The sequence below is a fragment of the Benincasa hispida genome, chromosome 4 (assembly GCF_027475165.1).
Source record: "Benincasa hispida cultivar pf3 chromosome 4, pf3_genome.v1.1, whole genome shotgun sequence".
NCBI lineage: Eukaryota > Viridiplantae > Streptophyta > Magnoliopsida > Cucurbitales > Cucurbitaceae > Benincasa > Benincasa hispida.
The window spans coordinates 63,423,442-63,439,061 of NC_143481.1; positions in this window are offsets into that span (position 1 = coordinate 63,423,442).

Consider the following 15,620-nt stretch of genomic DNA (forward strand, 5'->3'; position numbering starts at 1 on the left):
CAATCGTAATGGGTCTGAATTCTAAACATAAGTGAATTGCTTTTGATCATATAATTAGTTGCATTCATTGTTATCGTTATCGTTTGACCCTAATAGTAATGATAATGGTAAAGGTAACAATTAGGAGTGATAGACGATTCGCTTTTGTCAATTTTGGGGTCAACCAAGAACCAAACCAACCAATTGGTTTTACAAAGAATGATCCAAACTAATGTCCAATAAAGAATAAAACCAATGGACTGATTTTTATTTGGTTCGATTTATTATCGGTTTTTTTCTCAGTATTTAGTTTTTTTTCTTCCAAATTTTTTTTTTTTATTTCCACTTTTATGAATAAACACTTTATTCACATTAAGTTCAAGAGTATATTTACACTGCAACAAGTACTTTACAGAAATTAAGTTCCTTTTAAACTCAGGAACTACAAATACACATGTGATACAAGAAATTTCTTCTGTAAAGTCAACTGGACCGGTGCCTACTCGCATCATCATCTCACCAACCTCCAGTTGCCACCAAGATCTAATTCCCTGAAAAGAAGAACAAACATGATTAGTGGCGCCCGAATCAATAATCCAAGCAGAATCAATATTCTCTACTAAGCAAGTTTCCAAAACTAGTAAATCACATTTACCTTGTTTTGCTTTAGCCTTGGCTGTCTTCTTCTCCTTCAACCAGCAAAGACAATTCCTCTTCCAGTGCCCGTCCGGATTGCAGTGGAAACACTTTCCCTTGTAACCAGAGCTGGACGCCTATTCCGCTGGGCGATAAGCTGTGGGTTAGCAGGTGTCTTCCCCTTCCCCTTACCACCCTTCTTCTTCTTCCACTTTCCAGTGAAAGGAGTAGAAGGTGCAGACTTTGTTCCAATGGTCGAACCTCGATGGAACTGCTTTGAAGACAAAGCAACATTTGCCTCATCTCCCTTCTTCTCCTTACTTTTCAGTAGGGATTGGAAAGTCTGTAACTCGTTGAGGAGAGTTGTAAAAGTATAGTCCACTTTGATCAAAATCGCATTACTGACAAAGTGCAGGAAGCTATCTGACAATGAATGCAGGATTATGCTAACCTGACTGCCCTCATCGATCCTAGACCCATTCATCCCCGCCATATTGAAGTGGACCATCATATAAGCTCGTGTTCACGAACAGAGGTGCCTTCCTCCATTTTGGAGTTAAAGATGCATTTAAGAGCCTCATGCTTGAGCTGTCAAGACAATTGTCCGAACATCCCTCGCAAGGACTCCATGATCTCACGCGCTGAGACCATGGGCTCATGCTTCTTAGCCAAAACATCGTTAAGACTGGCCAAGATATAGGTCTGGGCCTTCTCATTCGCCCGTGTCGAATGTTTATAAGACTCTCGAACATTTCGAGTGGCGTTAGAAGGTGGAATAGGAGGACGCTCCTCTGTAAGGACGAATATGAGATCCTCGATGATAAGTATCGTCATGATCATGTGTTTCCAACTAGCGTAATTTTCGCCAGTTAGTTTGTGGCGCTAAGTAGAGCAATTGTGGCTATAGCCATTTAAAACGTTGCTGAAAACAGAACAAACTTTAATAAGTCCATGCTAAACCACATTTTAATACTAGCAAAATAGTTTCCAAGTACTCAATGATGCCCCAGCAAGGCAGGACAAACATCACCGATGGAGTGATCAGATGCCCCTTCACTGGAATGAGACACTCTCAACTATTAGGCAGAACAATCTCTTGGAACTGCACCTAACAATCACCATTTGTTCAGTCCAGAACTGTTAACCCTTAACAATTTCACGTAAGTGTAACCCCTTTTTTCCGGCCCAAGAGTCCCGCCCTAATGCACCCATCGTAGAGAAAAAGCAAATTAGGACAAGAGACTAAGTGACCTTATCCTATACAGGAGATTAGATAAAGAAACGTGCAAATCTGCCATCCTATAGGGGGACACTCCCAGGGTGCCTCCAGGCGATGCACATAAACTTTATCCAACCTAATGAGAAAGATCGTGGGATATGTTGTCGCACGTCCCGCTCTCACTTACTATGAACATTCTCTCCATCCACCTTGATATTGACCTACCCAAACACCATCCTTTAGGGGGACACTCCTAGGGTGCCTCAAGGCCAAGGATAGATCTCACGGTGTGGATAATAAAGGGAGAAACGCGAGAGGTTTAAATGAAGCATCAGATACCCCAAGTACCTCCCACTGAATGTTCTACCTAGGAGTTCATTAACTTAGACCATCCGGCTACTGATTTTAATCTAAGTCAGTTTAATTTGCTAAAAAACAACTCTTGTCTTTGAAATTAAACAAGTTCAAGTAGTCACATTAAATTCTTTAATGGATTGTCCTAAAATTTGCATGCATGCATCAAATCTATCTAATTCACCTTTCCATGTAAGTTTCCACGTAGGGGTGTTCCGTTTTCGTCACCTTAAATACCCCAGCCTAGACAGAAATCGCCTTAGACAAAAAGTCCCTTATAGATAGATTTGTTACACTTTGACCTTTTATTAGTCAATTTAATCCTATTAAATTGATTAAAAGATTAAAGCCTAGGTTGCTAATCTCATTAGAACCGTGATCTTAGGTCTATTTTCACTAAGTTTTAAAACACTTTTAAAACCATGATTCAAACATAAGTTAGCATGCATGTCTTTCTTATAGATTTTAGTTCTAATTTCCTTATAACCTTTATAAAAGAAACAATTAAAACCATCCACATTGCCACACAACTAGGTATTTTTAACACTTATAAATTTAACCTATGTTTCATGCTTCATGCAATGTCCATTCATTACTATATAACTTTTATATACTTGTAATGAACCAAGTAAACATACTCCATACACCCTTATACTATAACACTTATAATATAAAGATGATGCATGCCTATGCTTTATGCACGCATAAGTATAATTCTTATATTATATGATGCATGAGCATGCTCTTGCTTAATTTAAATCATGCTTCTCTAAATCATAACACTTATAATAAAGAGATGATGCATGACCAATGCATAACCTAAGGTGGGATTTCTTCTATATGGTATACCATATGACATATAAATAAACACACATCCTATGTACATTCACAAAGATTAATGGACCGGGATGATCCACCTCAAAACTGGAAATAAAAATTCTATCTATTACATATTCCATCGAGCAAATCAGTTCACAGGTGAACCGAAACTTGAACTGCCTGGGCGAAGCTCTGATCGTTTAGTACATGCGGCCGGATATACGATCGTTTAACTATGATCAAGTACCAATAACTATGCCATGAAGCATGAGGTACCCAATCGTTTAGCGTACAAGACAAAACTTGCGAGTCCTATACGATCGTTTAGACGACGATGTTGCTATGAAGGACGATCGTCTGGACGATCACTTAACAGGCAATAAGTAAACGATTTACTTCGCGATCGTGTAGTCAGTAACTAAGCGATAAAGCTTGCTAAGCTACACGATCATCTAGTCCGTGCGCGTTAACCTGCTCCCAAGTATCCAATACTCTTAGGAAGGGCGTAGTAAGCGATGAAATGATTCGGGGAGTTAAAAATAAGCGTAGATCCAGAGATTTACCCCATCGTTGACACGACCCGACCAACACTTGGTCGTCTTCATCCTCGAAGAACAGCAACTCTTTGCCTTGAAGCCTCAGCACGAACGACTCAATGACTCAAACACTTTGAAATTACAGACTCAATAGCAAGTTAATATGCCCAAAAATGCAAGGGCCCTTACAATTAACTTCAAATGTAAAAGATTTTAAACAACTAGAGGCTTCATCACAGAAACTCCATTAATCCACATCCATAAACATATGTTTAATGCTTAAACAAAATTTAGGTATGCCTTGCCCACCGAGAAAGTAAATGCTATTCTTTGCGTCAATGAATTTGGAATATCAGAACCTGGCTCTGATACCAATTTAAGGAACTCTCATCAAAGAGTACCTCTGAGCGGAAGCGAGATCGTTTCAAACTCATTGTGACACAATTACCGCATTCACAATCAAACAGAATAGATATGCATTTAACAACAAATTACAGACATGCTTTGAAACTTAAACAACACAGAGAACGAAATATGTACCAGTTGAAGAACCCTTCTTCGCCTCAAAACTCGTTCTCATCCAAGGACTGCTCCCCTCGCTCTTGCTGAGAACGTCCACTCTAGTCGTTCACCAAATTTTCTACCCATGAACAACCTCCTCACGAACACGGAAGTAGGGAAGACACCACCATTTAGAACCCTCAGTATTCATAGTGTGAGAATCCAGGAGGTGTGGGCTCTGTTGGATTTGGTAGAGGGAAGGAGGAAGAGAAGATTGTATACCACGACCAAACAAGTGGGAGAATATCGGGTGTCTATCGTATAGACGATGCTTGATCATTTAGGAAGAGGTACACGATCGTTTAGTAAAAGGGTTGCGATCGTATATACGATCGTTTAGTAAACTCTCGAACACGCGATCGTTTAGGAAAAAGCTAGACGATCGTTTAGCAAATCCTATTCGATCGTTTAGTAAACTGTGCGAGTGTATACGATCGTTTAGAAACGTTGAGCTATCGTGTAGGCTCTCGGTTTGCTATGCAATAGGCAGTATACACCACTCATGAGAGAATGTCTGATCTCTTTGCAAAATGAAAAAGATTTTCATTTTATCCTTTAGTTACGAAAACTGAATGCAACCTCCCACTATCATTCAGTTACGGAGAAAAAACTGCCACAATTATCCTATAATTGTTTAAAAATAAATAATAAATATAATCATATTATATTCATTAACCTATGGTTTAATATCACATCAAATGCAATATATGAACCATAGTCTTTTCTCCTTCACTAGATATAAATCATATTTATATCATTTTCCTCCAAATAATGTATCTCATACATAATGTTAATCATATCATATATAATTGACTAGTTAATGCGTTGTAAATGTGATGCGAATATGGTATGAGTTGCAGTGATATGTTATGCGTTGCACATGCAATTCTTCCTGATAAGATCCAAGTATAAATCTCACTAGGTTTCCTGGTAAGTCCAGAGTCGAACACAGGGACTACTAAGTTACTATGCGACAGTAAATTTGATTCCTTTGCGGTGGCAAAAACAAATGAGTTGGATAGTGTTTTGTTTAAGTATATTTCCTATGCGACAGATTCGAGTAAAGAGTTGATGAAATCAAGAATTATAATGAGTATGCGATGAAGGGGTTGAGAAAGGGTTTAGCTAACGCTTCCTAAGATTGCGTACAAGTTATGCGATCATGCTACACACAAACAACAACATGTCATCTCTCAATGCAAATGCCATAATTCCTATTTCTAGGATGCATGTGATGTATACAATAATGTCGATAGGACTTATGTCTAAGCCTCTATTCTTGTCTATGTGATGATGAATGATGCACACATACACAAGGTGATCGCATACTATCATATCCTATTTCCAGGGTGCATGCGATACGTAATAGCAAACAGAACTTATGTCTAAGTTTCTATCTCTTGCTCATGCAGTTCTAATCTGACTCTCTCAAGCCTAGATTCTAATCTGACTTTCTCAAGTCTGGATTCTTTCTTTAGACTACTCTTTTAAGTATCTCTAAAGGGTGAATGACGCATACATAAGACAAGATGATTACATAAAGTATAAATCTTAGGTCATGCTAGCTAAGTACTTCTCAACCCATTCGGAAATTTAGCTACTCATGCGAAATGGAGAGATTGAATATGAGTTAATCCCAAAGGACCCAAAACCTCTGGTGAATCCCGAAGTACCCAAAACCTCTGGTGAATCCCAAAGGACCCACAACCTCTGGTGAATCCCGAAGGAAACACAACCTCTGGTGAATCCCGAAGGAAACACAACCCCTGGTGAATCCCGAAGGAATCAAAACCCCTGGTGAATCCCGAAGGAAACACAACCCCTGGTGAATCCCGAAGGAAACACAACCCCTGGTGAATCCCGAAGGAAACACAATATCTGGTGAATCCCGAAGGAAACACAATATCTAGTAAATCCCAAAGGAAACACAATCTAGTGAACATCTAACTAATCAGTAAGGACACTATCACAATCTCAATATCACAAGTATCACAACATGGTTCTATAACATACATATAGATCTCATCATTATGATTCTACAACGTACATATACCTCTTGTCATCCTAGTCTCATAGCATACATATACATCTCATCATCATGGTTCTATATACATATAAATTTCTTCATCATAGCTCTATAACATACGTATGCATCTCATCGTCAGATTCAGTAGGATCTTCAATAACAATAATATACTCAAATCATACTAGTATTCAAACATCTCTATGCGCAACTAATCTTTTAAACCCTCATGTCAACAAGGCATACATAAACATCAAACTATCAATATATCCTCAATAAATCATAATTATCATTGCCTGACACTAGGGTAGTTCCAGTAGTAAGATTACTTACCTCAATACTAGATTCAGATATCGATCCAAGCGACAGTCTTCAATAATAAATCTTTGAATTCAATTCCCCAATGAAGCCTGAGCAACAACTACCCTCAAGATTCCAATCTCCAAATTCTTCTTCAATCAGACTCTGCTTCCAACTTTTAATCCTTTTCCCTCGTAAAATTTTCAATTCACAAAGAATTTAACTCACCCTCTTTCACAATGAAATTAATTCTTGACATTAATTTCAAATTAAATTTGTGTGACATAACCCCCTTCCAAAATGAAATTAATTCTTAACATTAATTTAAAACTAAATTTGTGTGATATAACCCCCTTCCAAAACGAAATTAATTCTTGCCATTAATTTCAAAATTGAATAATTTCAACGTCAATCCATTAATTCCCAAATTGAATAATTTAAATGTCAATCCATTAATTTCCAAATTGAATAATTTCAACATCAATCCATTAATTTCCAAATTGAATAATTTCAACGTCAATCCATTAATTTCCAAATTGAATAATTTCAACGTCAATCCATTAATTTCCAAATTGAATAATTTCAACGTCAATAGTTAAATCCCGCAATTACACTTAAGTCCAAAAATTTCAAAAATGCCCCCAATTAATAAAAATTACTAAAATTACATAAATAATAAAAATTCGGGGTGTTACACCTTCGGTATTTATAGAGCTCAAGGTGAAGGAGCTTTTCTCTCAAATGATTACAATGATGGGCGGCCATTAAATCTCCCGCTCTGATGCGCCGATTAATGGTCACCAAAAGTTGAATGTACTTGCTACAGTGTGCCGTTAACGGCTTGTCAACTAAATTCGGATTCGACCGTCATCAGCTTTCCGTCCCATCATGATTTATTATGCTATCACCTTGATGCGCAGTCTTTATGCGGCCACCTTCTTGAGCAACTTCTTGCGAACGCATACGATCGCATGACTTTGTCATCGCAATCTTTCAATGCGTGCAGACGTACAATTCCTTGGATCGCAATTTTACTTGGGCCAACGCATTTTTCCTGCACAAAATAAATAAGTTAGCTGCTTTTATGCGATGGGCGTATGCGATCTCAATATTCTCAGTTTAATGCTTTTGGACATGTTTTTGTATATTTTTACCGTCGTATTCCCTCATTGTTTTGCTTATTTGCGCTGTAATAACGTGTATTTCTACCCGTTATCACCAGTTCAATCATATCATATATAATCGAACTCCCCCTTGTCAATTTGAACACTTTAAACTGACCCAAAAACTGATTCTCAACTTGAATCCATTGAGCTACCAAGGGGACCTTATGAACCTATGGCTCGAAGCTCCAACGGTACGTGAATAGCTGACTAAACTCTTTAACCACAAAATCCACCATCCGTTAACTGTCAGGCATTCCATTAAAGACCGAAAGATGCACTCTTCTCACCACAGATATATATCTGTGTCCATCGGATATAACCAATCAACAGTACGATAACCCTTCACAGATGCTCGTAAGTACAATTGGACCAATTTACCGTTTTGCCCTTGTAGTTACATCTAACTTCTTAAATACCACTGATCCCTCTAATGAACAATACAACATAGTCCTACTATGTGTGGACAACTCTCGGGTCATGAGAAGGTGTGTGGCACCACATCGTTCAAGCCCCGAAATTAGCTCTGAAAGGAGCAATCTATCTACTTACCTCTATTTCGGAAAATGAGTGAATTCCATCTTGTGTAGCTGAGTTCCCAGCTCCCAAATCAGACGAATCCCCAAAATGGTAGGTTTGAGACGGCGATCTGGCCATTTGCACCTATGCAAATCCAAGGAACGCCCTCAAAGGCAGGGGTTCCCAACTCACTCAGGATTGAGGTCATGTTACCTATGGTCATCCTAGTGAAGTGAAGTCTCTGTCATGAACGCCGTTATATAACGAGACTATAACACTTCGTGGTCTTGTCTTATATAAACTCTTTTGTATAGGACACCCTCGCTCACATGTCTCCACATGAATGATCAGGATCAGACCATCTGTAGCAAGTCAACCTACTTGTAACTATTCTACAAAGCGGGCCGCATCCGTAGCGTTACCAGGATAAGGTTTCCCTCCTATATCCATATACTACAGACCATTTTGGTTCTCACTTAATCCATGATTCACTTGTATGTCTCCACATACATGCTTAAGTTACAAACAACAACCAGGGATCTTAGTTTATTGGTTTGTGGTAAAGCAAATAAAACATCCAATGTTCATAGACGAAAGTGAAGAAAATATCACATATTATACATCACAAGCGTTTGTTCAAAACTGTATTTACAAACTAAAGGACCCAACGAGAGTTTAGGGCATCATCCCCAACAATCACCCACTTGTCCTGAAGCGATTGGGGTGTACATACAACTAGTACAAAACAATAAACTAGGGCACTAAGACTCAATACAAAATATCTCCCGCTTGCCCTAGTCTAGCCGCGGGTGGTCTCGTAGACCCATACTATGAAGTTGACCCTAAAAAATTGTAGCCGTGAGAGCCTTCGTAAATGGGTCAACAACATTGTGCTCCAAAGCGATCTTCGTGACTATCACGTCCCCTCAATGCATTATCTCGCAGATGAGATGATACTTCCGCTCTATATGTTTTCCGCGCTAGTGACTCCTAGGCTCCCTGGAGTTCACCACAGCACTACTATTGTCACAATAGAGGGTGATGGGCCTAGACATGTTTGGAATAATTTTTAGATCTGTCAGGAACTTTCTGAGCCGAACAACCTTCTTAGCAGCTTCACAAGCCGCTACGTACTCGGCCTCCATCGTGGAGTCGACGATGTACCTCTTCTTAGTGCTTCGCCACACTACTGCTCCTCTGTTAAGAGTAAAAACTGACCTTGAAGTGGACTTTCAAGAGTCCTTATCAGTCTGAAAGTTAGAATCCGTGTATCCAGTAAGAATTAAATCCCTAGTTCCATACATGACCATGTAGTCCCTCGTTCTCTGAAGATACTTGAGGATGTTTTTAACTGTGGTCCAGTGACCCTGGCCTGGGTTAAATTGATACCTATTGACTATTCCCACAGTATAGAAGATGTCTAGTTTAGTACAGAGCATCGCATACATCAAACTGCCAATGACAGATGCATATGGGACCCCTCTCATCTCCTCAACCTCTTAAGGCGTCTTAGGACACATTTCCTTAGACAAAGTAACTCCATGCCTGAATGGCAATAGGCCCCTTTTAGAGTTCTGCATCGAGGACTTGAGCAACATCTTATCAATGTACGATGCCTGAGACAGCGCTAGCACTTTGTTCTTACGATCTCGAAAGACCTGTATACCCAGAACAAACTGAGTCTCTCCCAAATCTTTCATTTAGAATTGGGTCGCTAGCCAGTTCTTAACTACAGTCAGTAGCCTACATCATTCCCAATGAGTAGAATATCATCTACATACAATACTAGGAAAACTACTAAACTATTGATGATTTTCTTGTAGACACAAGGCTCATCAACGTTTTGGTCAAAGCTGTATGATTTGATCGAAGTATCAAATCGAATATTCCAAGATCGAGACGCCTGTTTCAACCCAAAAATGGATAGATTTAGTTTGCAAACTTTTTTCTCTTGACCTTGGGCAATGAATCCCTCAGGTTGCACCATGTAAATGGTCTCCTTAAGATTACCGTTTAGAAAGGCAGTCTTGACGTCCATTTGCCAAATCTCATAATCATAATAAGCGTCAATGGATAGGAGGATGCAGATCGATTTCAACATGGAAACAGGCGAGAAAGTTTCCTCATAGTTGACTCCCTCCACCTAGGTATAACCCTTTGCCAAAAGTCGAGCCTTGAAGATTTGCACCTTCCCATCGGCAGCCCGTTTTCCTCTTGTAGATCCATTTGCAACCTATAGGTCTTACCCCATCAGGCTGATCTACAAGATCCCATACTGAGTTGAAATACATCGACTTCATCTCGAGATCCATGGCTTTGACCCGTTTATCCCGGTCAGCATCCTCTATTGCCTTCTGATAAGACAACGGATCCTCAATGTCGCCATGACTACCATAGCCAGGATTTTCGTGAAACCCAGATAGCGAACAGGTGGGTTTCGCAACCCTCCCACTGCATCGAGGTTCCTTTAACTCTTGAGATGGAATCGACCTACCAGATGAACTATGATCAACAACTCCTGTTGATGAAGCAGGCCCTTCAATAACTCTTGTTGAAGTTTCAATAGTTTCGTTGGAAAGCTCACATAACATGATCTTACTGCGTGGACGGTGCTCATTGATATGATCCTCCTCTAGGAAGGTAACGTTCGTAGAAACAAACACTCTGTTTTCCATTGGATCATAAAAGTAACCCCCTCGTGTACCTTTGGGGTAGCCTACAAAGAGGCACAACCTCGACCGTGGTTCCAATTTCTTTGGAATAGCCTCAAGCACATGTGTTAGACAACCCTATATGCGGAAGTGACGTAAACTAGATTTACACTCATTCTACAACTCCAGAGGTGTTCTCACAACACTCTTGGAAGGAATACAGTTGAGTATATATACTGCAGTTTCCACTGCAAAACCCCACAACAAGTCTGGTAAGGAAGCGTAACTCATCATCGACCGAACCATGTCCAACAAGGTTCTATTTCTCCTCTCCACTACACCATTTTGTTGAGGTGTACCCAGTGTTGAGAGTTAGAAAAAATTTCCATGTTATATCAAATAGTCCTGGAACCCCGAATCAAAAAACTCTCCACCTCGATCCAATCGAAGTGTTTTAATCCGTCTATCCAATGCATTTTCAACTTCAACCTTGAACTCTCTGAACTTTTCAAAGGATTCAGACTTCCGTTGCATCAAATAAACATACCCATACCTAGAGTAATCATCAGTAAAGGTGATAAAATATTCATAGCCTCCTCTGGCTCGCACATTCATCGGACAACAGAGGTCAGAATGCACTAACTCTAGAGGCTCTTTGGCTCAATAACCTTTTCCAGTAAAAGGTCTTTTAGTCATCTTAGCCTCAAGGCAGGATTTTCACACCTCTCAATCCTATTGAGATTGATGTGCCCTAATCGAAGGTTCCAAAGTTGGGCATTTTCTTTTGGAGAAACTCGTTGATGTTTATTTTGAGTTACGACAGTTTTAAACATCTCTATTTATGGAAGGAACTCAATGCTAACGGCCTTACCGCATACAAGTTATTTTCAAGTTTTTCTGTACAGATCTCAACTCCATCTTTATGAATAAATACTTTATTCACATTAAATTCAAGAGTATATTTACACTGCAATAAGCACTTTACAGAAATTAAGTTCCTTTTCAACTCAAGAACTACAAATACATCATGTAATATAAGAAATTTCTTCTGTAAAGTCAACTGGATCCTTCCCACTGCCACAACTGAAACGACGTGTCCAGTGCCTACTCGCATCATCATCTTACCAGCCTTCAGCTGCCGCAAGGATCTAATCCCCTGAAAAGAAGAACAGACATGATTAGTGGTGCCCGAATCAATAATCAGGGCAGAATCATCATTCTCCACTAAGCAAGTTTCCAAAACTAGTAAATCACATTTACCTTATTTTGCTTTAGCCTTAGCCGCCTTCTTCTCCTTCAACCAGCGAGGAAAATTCCTCTTCTAGTCCCCATCTGGATTGTAGTGAAAACATTTTCCTTTGTCAACCGGAGTTGGACGCCTATTCTACTAGGCGACAGGCTATGGGTTAGCAGGTGCCTACCCTTCCCCTTCCCCTTACCACCCTTCTTCTTCTTCCACTTTTCAGTGAAAGGAGTAGAAGGTGCAAACTTCGTCCCAGAGGTCGAAAAAACGAGGCAATATTTGTCTCATCTCCTCTTCTGCTTACTTTTCAGTAGAGATTGGAAAGTTTGCAACTCATTGAGGAGAGTTGTAAGGGTATAGTCAACTTTGTTCAGAATTGCATTACTGACAAAGTGTAAGAAACTATCCAGCAACGAATGTAGGATTATGTTAATCTGGCTGCCTTCATCAATCCTAGACCCATTCATCTCCACCACATTAAAGTGAACCATCATATTAAATATGTGCTCACGAATAGAGGTGTCTTCCTCCATTTTAGATTTGAAGATGCATTTAAGAGCCTCATGCTTAAACTGTCCAAACGGTTGTCAGAACATGAGCTCATGCTTCTTGGCCTAAACGTCATTAAGACTAGCCAAGATATAGGATCGGGCCTTCTCATTCGCCCGTGTCCAACGCTCATAAGCCTCTCGAACATTTCGAGCGGCGTTAGAAGGTGGAATAGGAGGATGCTCCTCCGTAAGGACGAACATGAGATCCTCAATGATAAGTATCGTCGTGATCATGTGTTTCCAACTAGCGTAATTTTTGCCAGTTAGTTTGTCAGCGCTAAAATAGAGCAATTGTGGTTGTAGCCATTTAAAACGTTGATGAAAATAGAACAAACTTTAATAAGTCTATGCTAAACTACATTTTAACTCCAATTTTAGTTTTATAAAAATAGTTTCCAAGTACCTTAAGTGAAATAGACTTTTATTTTGCAATGATGCCCCAGCAAGGTAGAATAAACGTCAATAGTGGGGTGATCAGATGTCCCTTCACTGGAATGAGACACTCTCAACCATTAGGCAGAACCAACTCTTAGAACTGCACCTAACAGTTACCATTCTTTCGGTCCAGAACTGTTAACTCTTAACAATTTTGCATAAGTATAACCCCTTGTTTTCGGCCCTAAAGTCCCACCCTAAAACGGCCACCGTAGAGAAAAAGCAGATTAGGACAAAAGACTAAGTGACCTTATCCTATACAGGAGATCAAATAAATGAACGTGCAAAACTGCCATCCTATAAGGGGACACTCCAAGGGTGCCTCGAGATGATGCACAAAAACTTTATCCAACCTAACGAAAGAGACCGTGGGATATGCTGTCGCATGTCCCGCTCCCACTTACTACGAAAAGAGAAACGCGAGAGGTTTAAATGAAGCATCAGAGACCCCAAGTACCTCCCACTGAATGTTCTACCTAGGGATTCATTAACTTAGACCATCCGGCTACTGATTTTAATCTAAGTCAGATTAATTTGCTAAAAGGCAACTATTGTCTTTGAAATTAAACAAGTTCAAGTAGTCACATTAAATTCTTTAATGGACTGTCCTTAAATTTGCATGCATGCATCAAATCTATCTAATTCACCTTTCCAGGTAGGTTTCCAGGTAGGGGTGTTCCGTTTCCGTCACCTTAAATATCTCAGCCTAGAGAGAACCCGCCTTAGACAAAAGGTCCCTTATAGATAGATTTGCTATATTTTAACCTTTTATTAGTCAATTTAATCCTATTAAACTGATTAAAAGATTAAAGTCTAGGTTGCTAATCTCATTAGAACCATGATCTTAGGTCTATTTCCACCAAGTTTTAAAACACTTTTAAAACAAGATTCAAACCTAAGTTAGCATGCATGTCTTTCTTATAGATTTTAGTTCTAATTTCCTTATAACCTTTATAAAAGAAACAATTAAAACTATCCACATTGCCATACAACTAGGTATTTATAACACTTATAAATTTAACCTATGTGTCATGCTTCATGCAATGTCCATTCATTACTATATAACTTTTATATACTTGTAATGAACCAAGAAAATATGCTCCATACACTCTTATACTATAACACTTATAATATAAAGATGATGCATGCATAAATATAACTCTTATATTATATGATGCATGAGCATGCTCTTATGTAATTTAAATCATGCTTCTCTAAATCATAACACTTATAATAAAGAGATGATGCATGACTAGTGCATAACCTGAGGTGGGATTTCTTCTATATGGCATACCATATGACATATAAATAAACATACATCCTATGTACATTCACAAAGATTAATAGACTGGGATGAACCACCTCAAAATCGAAAATAAAAATTCTATCTATTACATATTCCATCGAGCAAATCAATTCATAGACGAATCGGATCTTGAACCGCCCGGGCGAAGCTCCCATCATTTAGTACACGCAGTCGGGTATACGATTGTTTACCTACGATCGAGTACCAATAACTATGCCATGAAGCATGAGGTACCCGATCGTTTAGCGCACAAGACAAAACATGCGAGTCCTATACGATTGTTTAAACGATGATGTTGCTGTGAATCACGATCGTCTAGATGATCACTTAACAAGCGATAAGTAAATGATTTGCAATCGTGTAGTCAGTAACTAAGAGATGAAGCTTGCTGAGCTACACGAACGTCTAGTGTGCGCGCGTCAACCTGCCCCCGGTATCCGATACTCTACAATCGTTTATCCCATCATTTACATGACTCAACCAACACTTGGTCGTCTTCATCCTCGAAGAACAGCAATTCCTTTCCTTGAAGCCTCAGCACGAACGACTCAACGACTTAAACACTTTGAAATTACAGACTCGATAGCAAGTTAATATGCCCAAAAACGCAAGGGCCCTTACAATTAACTTCAAATGTAAAAGATTTTAAACAACTAGAGGCTTCATCACAGAAACTCCATTAATCCACATCCATAAACATATGTTTAGGGCTTAAACAAAATGTAGGTATGCCTTGCCCACCGAGAAAGTAAATGCTATTCTTTGCATCAATGAATTTGGAATATCAGAACCTGGCTCTAATACCAATTGAAGGAACTCTCATCAAAGAGTACCTCTGAGCGGAAGCGAGATCGTTCCAAACTCATTGTGACACAATTACCGCATTCACAATCAAACAGAATAGATATGCATTTAACAACAAATTACAGACATGCTTTGAAACTTAAACAACACAGAGAACGAAATATGTACCAGTTGAAGAACCCTTCTTCGCCTCAAAACTCGTTCTCATCCAAAGACTGCTCCCCTCGCTCTTGCTGAGAACGTCCACTCTAGTCGTTCACCAAATTGTCTACCCATGAACAACCTCCTCACGAACACGGAAGTAGGGAAGAGACCACCATTTAGAACCCTCAGTATTCGTAGTGTGAGAATCCAGGAGGTGTGGGCTCTGTTGGATTTGGTAGAGGGAAGGAGGAAGAGAAGATCGTATACCACGACCAAGCAAGTGGGAGAATATTGGGTGTCTATTGTATAGACGATGCTTAATCGTTTAGGAAGAGGTACACGATCGCTTAGTAAAAGGGTTGCGATCGTATATACGA